We start from the raw sequence: 12,793 nt of genomic DNA on the forward strand, positions 1-12,793 counted from the left end.
GACAAGTCACTTTTCCTTAGTTTCCTCCTCTGTTAAAATGAGGTGGTGAAAGATGCATACAATTGAGTTGATTGAACAACAACACAATAAGTGTCTGAGAATGAATTTGAGCTCAGATTTTCTTCTCTCCGATACACTGTCCACTGTGTAATCAAGCAACCTAAGTCTCAAAAAGGAGATTTTTCCAACCCCTATAGTTGAGGATCACGAACTTGAATATGACTGAATCAAACTAGGTTGCTACACTCACTTCTCCATAAAACACGTTATAATATCTTAGTAGTTAGAAGAATGCTTTTAAGGAAAATTCATTTAGTATATTGTCTAGATTATGTAAAGAATTACTCAGATGGAAGGTACTTAATACAGTTATCATGTGTGATTCATAGATTTTGATGACGGGGAAAAAAGGGAAGGAGAGACACAGGAGTGTAAGAATAAATGATCCTGTCTCCATTTCAGACTGTATCCCAAACTGATGATGCAAGGAATTGGGAAACTTTGAATTGGTTTATCAAGATCAAACCTAACTCTTCCTGGGATTCCGCTATTGCATAGAATGGTGTTGACTTATATTGAAACTGGTGGGTTTCAACTCAGTAGAGTAAAGGAGTATTAATGTAAGAGGATTTTCTGGCACTGAGCTACTAGTTATGGGTACTTAATCTATTAAAAGGTGTGTATACATATTATTTATGGTTATTTACATATTCTTAACATCAATTATTTACTGCATAGTTCTCATTATAAGCTCATTGTTTTTCCTCATGATAAAAATATGGCTCATCAGCTCGCAAGTTTACAGTCCGCCTGCCAAGGCATATGTCATTGTTCCTTGAAATATTTTGATGCTAATTTCTTCCATCACCATTTCATCTTCAGATCAAGAAGGACCTTGGTGACTCCAAAATTGTTGTAGACAGCTAGGAGATAGAGTGGAAAAGGTACTGGACCTGGAGTCAGAAAGATACCACCTCAAATGTTTATTAACTGTGTGATCCTGGGCAAGTTATTTTACTTTTCTCTGCTGTAAAGTAAGGCTAATAATAGCCCCTAACAGACTTTTTTTTTTACTGATAACAAAATGAGAAAATAAAGTGCTCTGCCAATCTTCAGGTCCTCTATAATTGCTAACTATTACTGTTGTTAGAAAAGAGAAAATTAAAACCTATTTCTTCAAGGTTTAGGATTGCCTTTGAGAGTTTGCTAAACCCTGAATGACATTTAGAATAATTGCCTAACTCATAGAATTTTGGGTCCATCTGCCATTCCCCTTCTGCTAAATAAAATGACTTGAATATTGATCAATGACTTGGACCAGGTTTGGCCTCCTATCTTCTGGACTCTAATAGCTTGGACACTGACTATTCTTCTAGTTCTATAGTGTTAAGGCAAAAAACAAGAGGATTCTCATACTGTGAAGGAAGCATATCTTGAACCTCTACCAGGATCTGATCTCTACAATTCTTAGTGTCCTCTATCTCATGAAACTACTTAATTTTACTATGAATTGACTTATCTGTATGTGTATAATATCCATTCAACAGAATTTAAACTTCTTGGAGACTAATCCTTTTATATTTTTGTATTTGTAGTCCTAGCTAGGGCCTTAAAGATCTTTCTTTTTTGGGGGGGGAAGTCTCTTTTTTTATTAACTTAAGCAACTCTTCTTGAAGATCTTGCCCTGTGGTGTAGAGTAGCAACTATTCTGCTTCTTTTTACGTTAAAGAATTATTTGGGGATACATATCAGTAACTTCCCCAAAGTCTCATGGGCAGTATGCTTTAAAAGTAAAGCTTAATCTTGGTCTTCCTACTCTTTGGCTGGATCTTGACTACACCAGGCTAGCACTCTCCTTACATATAATAGGTGTACAATACATGTTTATTGAATTGAATTAAAGAACCATGATTCTTTGAAAGTCCATGTTTCTTCTGAATAGAAAAACAAAAAAAGAATCTCTCGGTTTTTTGTGATTTAATATTTCTTTTTAAAAAATCCCTTTTGTGTAACAGTCACAGATCTCCCAACTTGGTAATTTATCTTCTTTCAGGTGCAGTTTTGTCTGCATATAGTAGTGCTTAATAACTGTTTATTGACTGATTATTAAGTATTGATTGATCAATCAAGCTGATTGGTTGATTCTTCTCTTACCCTTTTCTATTAGTGAAACTCAGAACTGGGCTTCCTCAGTTGTAAGACTGATAGTATTTGGATCTAGAAAGACAGTTATACCAGGGTGGAACTTCTGATCATGGTAAGACTCAGAAGTAAAGGGCAAGATGATGAAGTCCAGATGGGTAGGCAGCATCAAGAGTTATTAAGAAAGGAAAACAGCTGAGTGTCGTGACAGTTGGAGAAAAATGTTACTAAGCTATAGGTAGAGGTTAAAGCAGAGAGGTGATCATGGTACAGAGGTCTGCCAGATATTCTTTCTAGGAGTCAAAAGGAATATAGACCTAGGGAAGCAAACGATGAGGATGGAAATGTCAAAAAATGTAGGTGATGAAATTTGAAATTTGACCTAAAAGATAACAAAAATCCACCTAGAGGGACAGGATTTGGGGCAGACTTGTAGGAAGCATTGGGGAATTGTACAAAGGTCCTAAAGAACACCTATCCTTGAAGAAGTTGTGGTCCTAGGCAGAGTCATGGCAAGGTTTTAGACACAGGAAATCATGTCGAGGATTCCATTGTTAGAGAACTATGCATTAGGTAACAGCTGGCTTAAAATAGTAAAGCAAAAGGAACCAATCAGTTGACAATTATATATAGTTTCCATTCAGTTCCAGGTAATATGTGAGGAACTGGGGATACAAATACAAAAGTGTTTCTGGCCTGAAGGAATATTCTCAGGTAATATAGCATGGACTCGGATTAATAATTTTGTATTCCAGTCAATCATTCAGCAAGTATTTTAGTAAGGATTTACTAATTATCAGATACTATGCTAAGCACTGTGGCTAGGTCACAATCTCCTCTAATGAAGCTTACATTCCCCAAAAGGAGACAATATATGTAAATCTAGTGACTGAGTTGATGGGAGGTGTCCTTAGATAGGAAACAATTAATGGCCTGGGAAAAGTTCTTCTGGAAGAGGTGGTTCTTGATCCAAGTCTGATGCAAATTCTAAGAGGTGGTGGTGAAGAGGGAGAATATTTCAATATAAAGGAATAGAGATAGGTCTGTGTCAAAGCTGCAAATAGGACAGCATGACTAGATTTCTGAGTGTGTTGAGTTTATTGTAATAAACCACATAAACATAATAGTAAGAGAGTTCTTTGGCTGGAACTAATGTAAACTATTTCAGCTCATCCCAATAGAAAGAGAAAAACAATCTCACCATGGGAAGTTCTCTCTCAGCAATCTACATTTAGAAATGTTAGAGGTCAAGAGGGCTCTCTCTCTCTCTCTCTCTCTCTCTCTCTCTCTCTCTGTCTCTGTCTGTCCCCTCTCTCTCTCTCTCTCTTTCTCTCTCTCCCTTTCACCTGTCCTTTATACCTCTCTCCCTATCCCCAGCCCCTTCTCTTACCAGCTGAAATGAACTCCTTTGCAGGTATATAGATTCTAGTTCAGTATTCTGCCATCCAATCAGGAATCACTTATTCCATTTACACAGTACAAGATTGTCTAATGCCTCTCTCCCTTGGATGTGAGTATTATTAATATGAAATAATCAGAGGGGACATGGGCAAATAGATAAAACAGGAAATACATTTTAAAGGAAATGTAATTGGAGATAAACTTTGAAGGAAACTAGGTATTTCATGGAACTGACTTGTACAGGAAATACAGAAACATGATTTAGAGACTATATTCGAAAATATTCTGTCCTAATAGCCCTTTAGTTTTTTGCCATGAGGGAGAAATATATTCCATTATTTCTTTTTAAGAACCTTCAACAGGAATTTGGTTTCTCAAAATTTGACCCAATTTTAGTAAGCTTTGTATTCATATTGTGGTACTTAGTATATCATTCATTTGGTGCTTCTTTTTCACTCAGCATCATTTCATACAAATCTTATGTTTCTAATAATTCTTCATTTTCACCATTCTTGCCCTTATATTAATATTCCATTGTTTTTAATATGCTATATTTTAACCATTCTCTAATTGGGGATAATTCGTGGTTTCCATTTCTTTGTGATCACAAAAGTGCTGCCATGAATATTTTGGAATATACTCAATAGTGTGTGTACAGGCAAAAAGTATAAGGACAACTCAGTCACTTTTTGTCTATATTCCAAATTGAAATCTAGAATGTACCATTTCAAAACTATCAGTAGTGCATCGAGATACCTGTCTTCCCAGCTTAACCCCGTGGATTTAAGTAGCAAAGTATCAGAGAAGATAAGGCAGAATATTTCAAGATTGCCTCTGTTGGTTGTTAAATTTCCTGAGGAATATGTGTGAAAATCAGAGGGATTGGCAGGTACATATGAAAACTCAACATCAGATAAAATTTTAAAAAACACAGGTACATATGTGTGTTTGTGTGTGTGTGTGTGTGTGTGTGTGTGTGTGTGTGTGTGTGTGTGTGATGTTCAAGTGCCTGTGGGATTGGCTTTATGCATTTAGGGGAGTAGTATTTGAAAGGCACCAGGAAGGCTCTCTTCCCTCAAGATGTCCCAGACATCTGCCTGTCACAGCATCTGAAATTTCACCAGAAGAGGAGCAATTTGGTCTGAAAGCATTTTTAAATTATCTTCTTTTGAAGTCTATTACTCACTCCAAGGGTAGGTGTATAGAACTTTTGTCAGTCATTCACACTGTAGCTTTTTTTCCTACTTAGAGAACTAGTTGCTGGTCAACTCTGAGGAGGTTTTGATAGGGAGTAAATTAAACGGGAAGAATACTTTTAGAGAACAGAGTATTGTCTGAGTAGATCAGGACAAAATGGGGTTCCTAATCATGGGCCAATGAAGTCATTAAATATTGTGGTGATTTTTTCTAGATGTTTTTATTTCTTTAATACTTGGATGGCAAACTGAGAAGAAGAGTTCATTTCAATGTAATGAAATTTATTTAATTCAATAAACATTTATTAAATTCCTACCCTAGGCCAGAGGGAAGAACCAATATAGTACGAGGGTGAGAAAACTAGCTTTCATTTTAGGAAGACCTCGGTTCAAGTTCTGCCTCTGTTCTGGCTCTGTGACTCCAGGAAAGTGATTTAACTGCTTTTCTTTAAGGCCCTGTTCATCGTCTCAGAGCAAGTGAATTTTATTATTTGAGGAATTACTTTAGCAATTTGTCCTTAGACTGAGGAGATGCCCCTTAATTATACTGCCTCCTCTCTGTTAATTATTTCCTATTTATCCTGTATATAGCTTACATTTATATATGTATGTTATCTTTCTCATTAGATTGTAAGCTCCTTGAGGATAGGGACTGTCTTTTTGCCTCTTTTTGTATCTTCAGTGTGTAATATAATGCCTGCCTTGTAATGGGTGCTTAATAAATGTTCACCAGTTGATTACTCATGACAATTGTGCCTATACCAAAGGGAAGAGGGTGGGTAGGAGAGGTCTTATTATGGTATCTAGCAGCACAGTTATTTGTTCAGTAGGAGAATCCTATCCACTAATGTGAGAATTTGTCAATTTAGTTTTTGTGCTTAATCTTTTGTTCTAGAAGTGAACCAATGACATCACATCACTAACATCCAGGCAGGAGGCAGAAGGCAAACAGAAATTTGTACTCTTTAGGCAAACACACTTATGGAGAGATACTCTTTAGAGAGGTAGTATCCAAGGAGCATGACCTATGGCAGCAAGTTAAAAAAAAGGATTCCCTATGAGTGACTCTGCCTATTACCACAGTTCTCAAGACTACAACCTTATATTCAAGGGAGAACAAACACTAGCAAGAAAGGACTCTTAAGAAAACAAAGAGTTTCTTTGATCACATGTATTTCCTACATTCTTTTGCCACCATTCCATCCTCGGTTTCTGTCAACATCCCTGATATGTGTATATGAGAGAATATTTACCATAAATTTGTGGAGGGAGGTATTTTTTTAATTTCTATTTTTACTGTGTCAATTAGTAAAGAGATACCTCCACTTTGAACAAATTATGGAAACCATATCAGTAACTAACGATAATATTAGGTACAATCACTCATAGGGTATCCTAGAACCCATCAGTCATTTTCTCCCTTCTGCCCATCCCTCACCTAATTCATCCTTCAAGCCTCTGAGTTCCAAGTTGTGGAAGGAGCACAGGGTGTTAGAAGTGCTAAATGGTAATCCCATATAGGGTATTGTAGGTACTAACATTCCCAAACATCTGGCTGTAATATTAGGATTAAATTTGGATTCAGCGTGTTTGCTGGGAGAATCTCCCTAACACTTAATTTCAAAGCAGGAGTGATGGATTGAAATATAACAGACATACTTCCATAGAGCCAGGGCAGACTCTGCAATCACTTCTTGGTATCTGTGTTCCCCAGGGAGAAGTTCATGAACTCTCACAGAGGGACCAGTTTAACCCAAATTTCATCTTCTTTAACATGACCATTTAAAGGGCTGACCCTCTTTTAATGCAGTTTCTTTAACAGATACCATATCTCTTTTATGAGTGAACTGTTCTTTTTCTAACTTAGTATTTTTTATGTGTGAAAGGTTTTAGATTAGATACTGAGAAGCTCATGACACTAAAGGGGGCTTAATTAAAGCCAATAGAAAATTCAACAGTAAAAGAAAATAAGAACAGCAAGAACTAGGAATAATGCAGGCTAGATCTTGAAACCAATCCCTGGATAAACCCAGGAGGCTTAATGCCTGCAGGACAATCAATATTAGATCAAGGGATGGAATATAACAAGTCAGAACTAAGTTAAAAAAATCCCTAATGACAAACATCCTGAAACCTAAATCCTGTCTTTGGAATATACTAGAGAACCAAACATGTTGTGTCAAATTCTTTGGTATTTTTCCTTTTTAGTCCTGATAAACTAGCTTACTGTGATCAGAGTAACATGTTATGGAGCAACTCTCACAGGAATGGTATTAACAGGATGCATTCCTACAGGGGTAGGGTAATAGTGGTTTGGGATAATAACTGAAAACTTGGGTACTTAGGTGAGTCATAAGCACATGAACTAATGTCATTTGGACTGAAGAGAGTGGGAAGTTGACTCCTTTCCCCTGGTAAGTGAAATTTCTTTATCCTTCATTATGTTTAGGGTAGGGTTGATACAATTGGGGATTCTGAGTCTACACTGGGCAGTCAATCTACTCTCTTTTTGGTGTTTTAAGTCTTCACTGCTTTCCTACTTCCTAGTTGTATTACCATTGCTTCACATAATATCCTTGACATATATTTAGTAGGAGCTTCATAGATACTAATTGAATTGAAGTTAATTCATTCAATATTATATAATATTTCCTAACACCTTTTAACACTTTGAAAAATGGATGTAATGAACCTTAGAAGGCATCTTCAGTGATTATAGCTGAAGAGGGAAAGACTTAGAATATCTTTAACTTCATGATGTTACTATCAATCCTTATTTTATGTGGTCTTCTTTGTAAGGACATTAAGAATTGTGGGAGAATTCCTATCAGAACTAATGTGTTCTATGTGGTTGCTGTGGAAATATTTAAGGGCTTACCATCTGTCCAGTCACACAACAATAATTTCAAGCATGACTCTGTGTGTTCAGCAGGACATCACTGTTTAGTGATTTCCCGTAAAGCTGTAATTTACTATTCCTGACTCAGAGCAAGGCCTGGCCTACACTGATTAAACCAAAGGAAGTGTTAATAAAAATGGGAAGTGATTGAACGTTTTATTTCACTGCCTTGATTTCTTGCTATTCCTCAGTCATGTTCTGGACTAAAAAACTTGAGAATGTGGACTCTTTATTGAGTCTTAATTGACTTTAGAATTCTTTGAATTCACAGATATGACATACCTGTCATTGTTAAGGTAGAGTTATGCTATTTATTTGAAATATAGCAAAGATGGAAAATTATTTGCCATGAATTCTTCTTTAGTAAAGAATATAAGCAAATACATGAGGAATATACAATTTCTACATCAGAGGGAGCTTCCTCTATGAATTTATAACATAACCTATGATAGCCATTTCTGACATCTTGATTCATAAGGCATTAGTTTCTGTCGGACTTTTTGCCCATCCCAAGGGTAAAGCTCCAGAGAAACCTTTTTTAAATTATATAAATATTTCATTTGTTCCCCAATTATTGAATTTTATTTAATTTCCCAATTTTGAATTTTACACCTCCTACCCCCCCCCCACAGAAGACAGTCTGATCATCTTTACATTGTTTCCATGCTATACATTCATCAAATTTGGATGTGTTGAGAGAAAAATCATATCCTTGAGGCAAAATTATGTGGTACATAAGACTACTTTTTTTTAAACTAAAGGACAGTCTTAGGTTTTTGTTTAAACTACATAGTTCTTCATAGAAACCTTTTTTTTAAAAAAATTATATAGTATTTTACTATTTCCTAGTTACATGTAAAACAATTTTAACATTTTTGAAATTTTGAGTTCCAGATTCTCTCCTTTTCTTCTCACCCTCTTCATTGAGAAAGCAAGTTATATATATATATATATATATATATATATAATATATATATAACTTGTAACTGTTGAATAATGCAAAACATTTCTATAATAGTCATGTTATGAAAGAAAACATAGAACCCCCAAAATAAACCCCAAGAAAAATAAAAAAATCTTCTGCTTCAATCTGTATTCAGGATGAACAGCAATTTGTCCAGAGAAATATTTAACACAAAATATAGTTATGGTAACTTAGAGGTCACTTAGTCTAATATATATATATTTTTTATTTTACAGATGAGGTCTAGTGTGGAGGTGAAGTAACAAAGTCAATATGTGACCCAGCTTGACTTTGTCTAGCACTTTCCCCACAATGTCAGTATGCTTTGATCTTAGAAATTTGGTGGAGACTCATAGAACTTAGTTGACTCAGCTAGTTAAGGGTCAGAATATGAACTGAGGTTTTCCAGAACCATAATGCCTTTCTCTCTCTCACCATTAGCCACTAAAATTCTTCTAAAACTTTCTTATTCATCATTGATTTCCACTTCTTCTGTCATTTCCTTTTTCCCAACCTATAAATGACTGCCATATATTCTAAGAGTTAGGCACACAGTTTTAATTGTCTCCACTTGGACTTAGGAGCCTGTTGAGCCATTCTGTTTGTGAAGTGGAGGGCATACAGGAACCTTCACAATGTGTTGACCCTTCTTGATCATGTCTATTCAAGGGATGGAGTATAATTTTCTTTCTTAGGTAAAGGGATAGAATATAAGTGTTCAGAGTTAGTTAAAAAAAAAACCTTGACAAGCATCTCTAAAATAAAATTCTGTGTTCATAATATACTAGAGAACCAAACAAGACGTGGAAAGAGGTGTCAAACCCTTGTTTCATAATATTTTCAAGTGTTCCTGAAATAAATGAAAATACAATTGGGAAATATTTAACAAAATAAACTAAAATAAAATGGAGAGCAAATTATGTTAATATGTGGTATCCTAAGAGTATATGAGGTTACATGGATCTTTATGAATAGTTTAGTCATCCCCCTTTCAAATTTTGCACTACTGTGTTACTGGATCATTTAGAGACATCTGGGTGATTTTAGGTAAAAAGTACTGGACTAGCAGCCAAGATGTTTGAAATTTAAATTCTGTTTTAGACAATAGCCATATCTAATAGTAAAGTAATTTACTCTGTTTCCTTATTGGTAAAATGCAAGTTATGAGGATCAAATAAAATAACATGTATAAAGTGCTTTGAAAACCTAAATGTGCTTTATACATGCTAGCAATGATGGTGGTGGTGATATTGATGATGATGATGATTTCCAAATTTTGAAATTGAGGTACAGATTCCTCAGGCTAGAACCCCAAAACTCTGGAGATCTAATAGAATTAATAGCTTGAGTAGAAGGTTTCCAGAAGAGACAGCCTGAAAGATATGAGTGAAGCAAGTATTCAGGGAAAAGAGATGGAGCATTTTGGTTCATCTCTTATAGATTAGCAGGATATAAATGTGCTTTACTAAGCACAACTGAGTTATAAAAGATGTAGCAAAATTGCTTAATGAGGTCACCCAGCACCCAGGAGATTTTTAATACATACTCAACCAAATACCTTCACCTGCAGTGACTAGCCAACCCTTGCAATTGAAATCAACAAAATTTGTCATCTGAAATTCAAGTGCCAATATTGCACTTTCTTAATATTTAACTCCTTGTCACTGTCACCATCTAGGAATGATACCTCCTAATTGAGGAGATGCAGTAGTGCCCAGAGGCAGCTCTGCCTTGGAGTCCCAAGAGGGCTCCTATTTATCCTATTTAGATTCAGTAGACTATTTGTTAAAGAAAGGAATTAGTGTCAACAGAAGGAACTAACTTAGGAACATCATGAAATGTCCAGCCACACACATGCCAATCACCTTGTATTTTCTGCTACAGATACTCTCTAAACAACAACAACAAAACACAGTTAAGACATTCTGAGAGCAAGGAAGATACTACTATTTATGGAGTTGAGAGCTATGGGGATGTATTCTATGTCATTATGCAGAGGTTGGCTTAGCACAATTTAGAGTGATTCAGATTGAGCTAGTGTGGTGGAGTACTTGTTATTACTGTATTTTCTTACTACTGTAAGAAATTTGTGTTTTTAGAAGTTATTATCATAGGGTTACTTGCTCTAGGCCCCATTGGTATCCTGTGATGCTGAAAGTGATCCCCTAGAGTCCCTCCCCCACCAATTGGTAGACCTTTTATAGTGAATTAATGGAAGGACATTGACAAGAATGTTACAAGATAGGAAGGAGTGAATGAATTGTATTCTGTTTCATTGGAGGGAATGCACAAAATATCACCTGTGAAATCATGTATACATTTGAGTACTTGAGTATGTGAATTGGAATGGGTAGGGTTTTTCTCTGCCATTAATAGATAAAGTGACCTAGGTTTATAGATTTGGAGTAAAATAAATCTGGATTTAAATCTAACCTCTGCTCTTTTCTGCCTACATGACTTTAGACAAACCTCTTCAATCCCTCTGGGACTTAGTTTCTTAAGATGTAAAATGAAGAAGTAGAGCTAGACAATCTTCAGGGTCCCCTGCAGCTCTAAATCTTATGAGATTATAATGTATCAAAGCAGTATGCAGCTTGACCAGCTGTCACTTTGCTCTAGGCAAAAGACTTGTTTCCTTAGGATAAAACTGATGCTAACTCTTGGGAATACTAAACAGTTAACAATACCATATGGAATGAAGGATTTTACTTAGGTTTTTTTAGTAATTGTATTTGGAATGTGAATATTAAGGTACAACTGAGTCAATGAGCAACATATGAAAAACAAATATTACTTTGTACTGATGTCTAATGTAAATACTGTTGCTTCAGTATAAATTAAGGCTATTTCTTCAGTTTCCCTGGCAGGAAAAAAATTGACTGATTTATAGTATGAATTTGTTAATCAGGTGACAGAGATGTTGTCTATGATGGTAGGTGACCTTTTAGGAGATTCAGTTTGACACTGCTTTCCAAAATCTAACACTATGAGCCATAGGAGTAACCTTTTCAACTTGGAAGTTAAGTCCCTCTCCATGGAAGGATGTTTGGATTAATGGGGGGATGAAAAAACTTTACTAAGATTTGGGGCCCAAGTGTTATTCTTTAATAAGTCTCAGGTCCAAAAATACAAAATTCATAGCTGTTTGTATCAAAGTTGTAGTTAGGTATTCTGTTGCTCAGGATGAGGTTGAGCAAGATCTTGGAGAGAGACCATGAAATCTGCCAAAGTTAAATGCAAAGCTTATCCCTTCTAGAATCTTGTGCCTAGACTGATCTATTTCAAAATCCTAACTCTCTAAAAAAGGTAGCAAGGTATACTGGTAGAATAATATTAATTCTTTCTGTTTGCATGGAAGATTTTCTCTTTTATCTGATAGTTCTGGAATTTGGAATATTCCCTGGTGTTTTTATTTTGGGATTTCTTTCTAAAGGGGATTGATGTATTCTTTCAATAACTATTTTACCCACTGGTTCCATGATGCCAGGGCAATTTTCCATCACTTAATCCTGTAAAATTGAGTCCACACATTTATTTCTCTTCAATATTTTCAGGAAGCCCAATGATTCTTAGGTCGTCTCTCCTGGTTCTATTTGCAAGATCAGTGGTTTTGCCAATGAGGTATTTTACATTTTCTTCTATTTTTTCGATTTTTGTCTTTGTTTAACAGATTCTTATTTTCTCATGAAGTCACTAGTTTCCAGACTCTTTTTTTAGAGAAGATTTTTCTTCATTTACTATTGGCCACTCCTTTTCCAATTAGTCTTTCTATTTTTGAAGGAATTTTCCATTTGTCCAATTGAGGTTTTGAGAGAATTAATTTCTTTTTGTATTTGTCCAATTGTATTTTCTAAGGTTTTGTTTTCTTGTTGCAAAGTGTTCATTTTTCTCTTGGGTTTCTTTTCCCAAAATTTTCAATTGATTTTTAAACTCCTTCCTGATTTCTTCTAGGAAGTGTTTCTGGGCTATAGACCAAATCATATTCTCCTTAGAAGTTCTTGATCTCTCTAAGTTAGGGTCTTTATCTTCTAGGTAATTTTCTATGGATCCCCCCTTTTTGCTGGCCTTTCTTCATTTTCCTAAGTTCTTGTGTTGTGGGGAGGGGCTGGCTCACAGAGGTTTGGTGTTGAGATCCCTAGAGGCTTTGCTCATTGGGTTTAGTAACTTCAGGTGGGTCAACTAATAGGGGGT

Source organism: Macrotis lagotis, chromosome 3, assembly GCF_037893015.1.
Source record: "Macrotis lagotis isolate mMagLag1 chromosome 3, bilby.v1.9.chrom.fasta, whole genome shotgun sequence".
Taxonomy (NCBI): domain Eukaryota; kingdom Metazoa; phylum Chordata; class Mammalia; order Peramelemorphia; family Peramelidae; genus Macrotis; species Macrotis lagotis.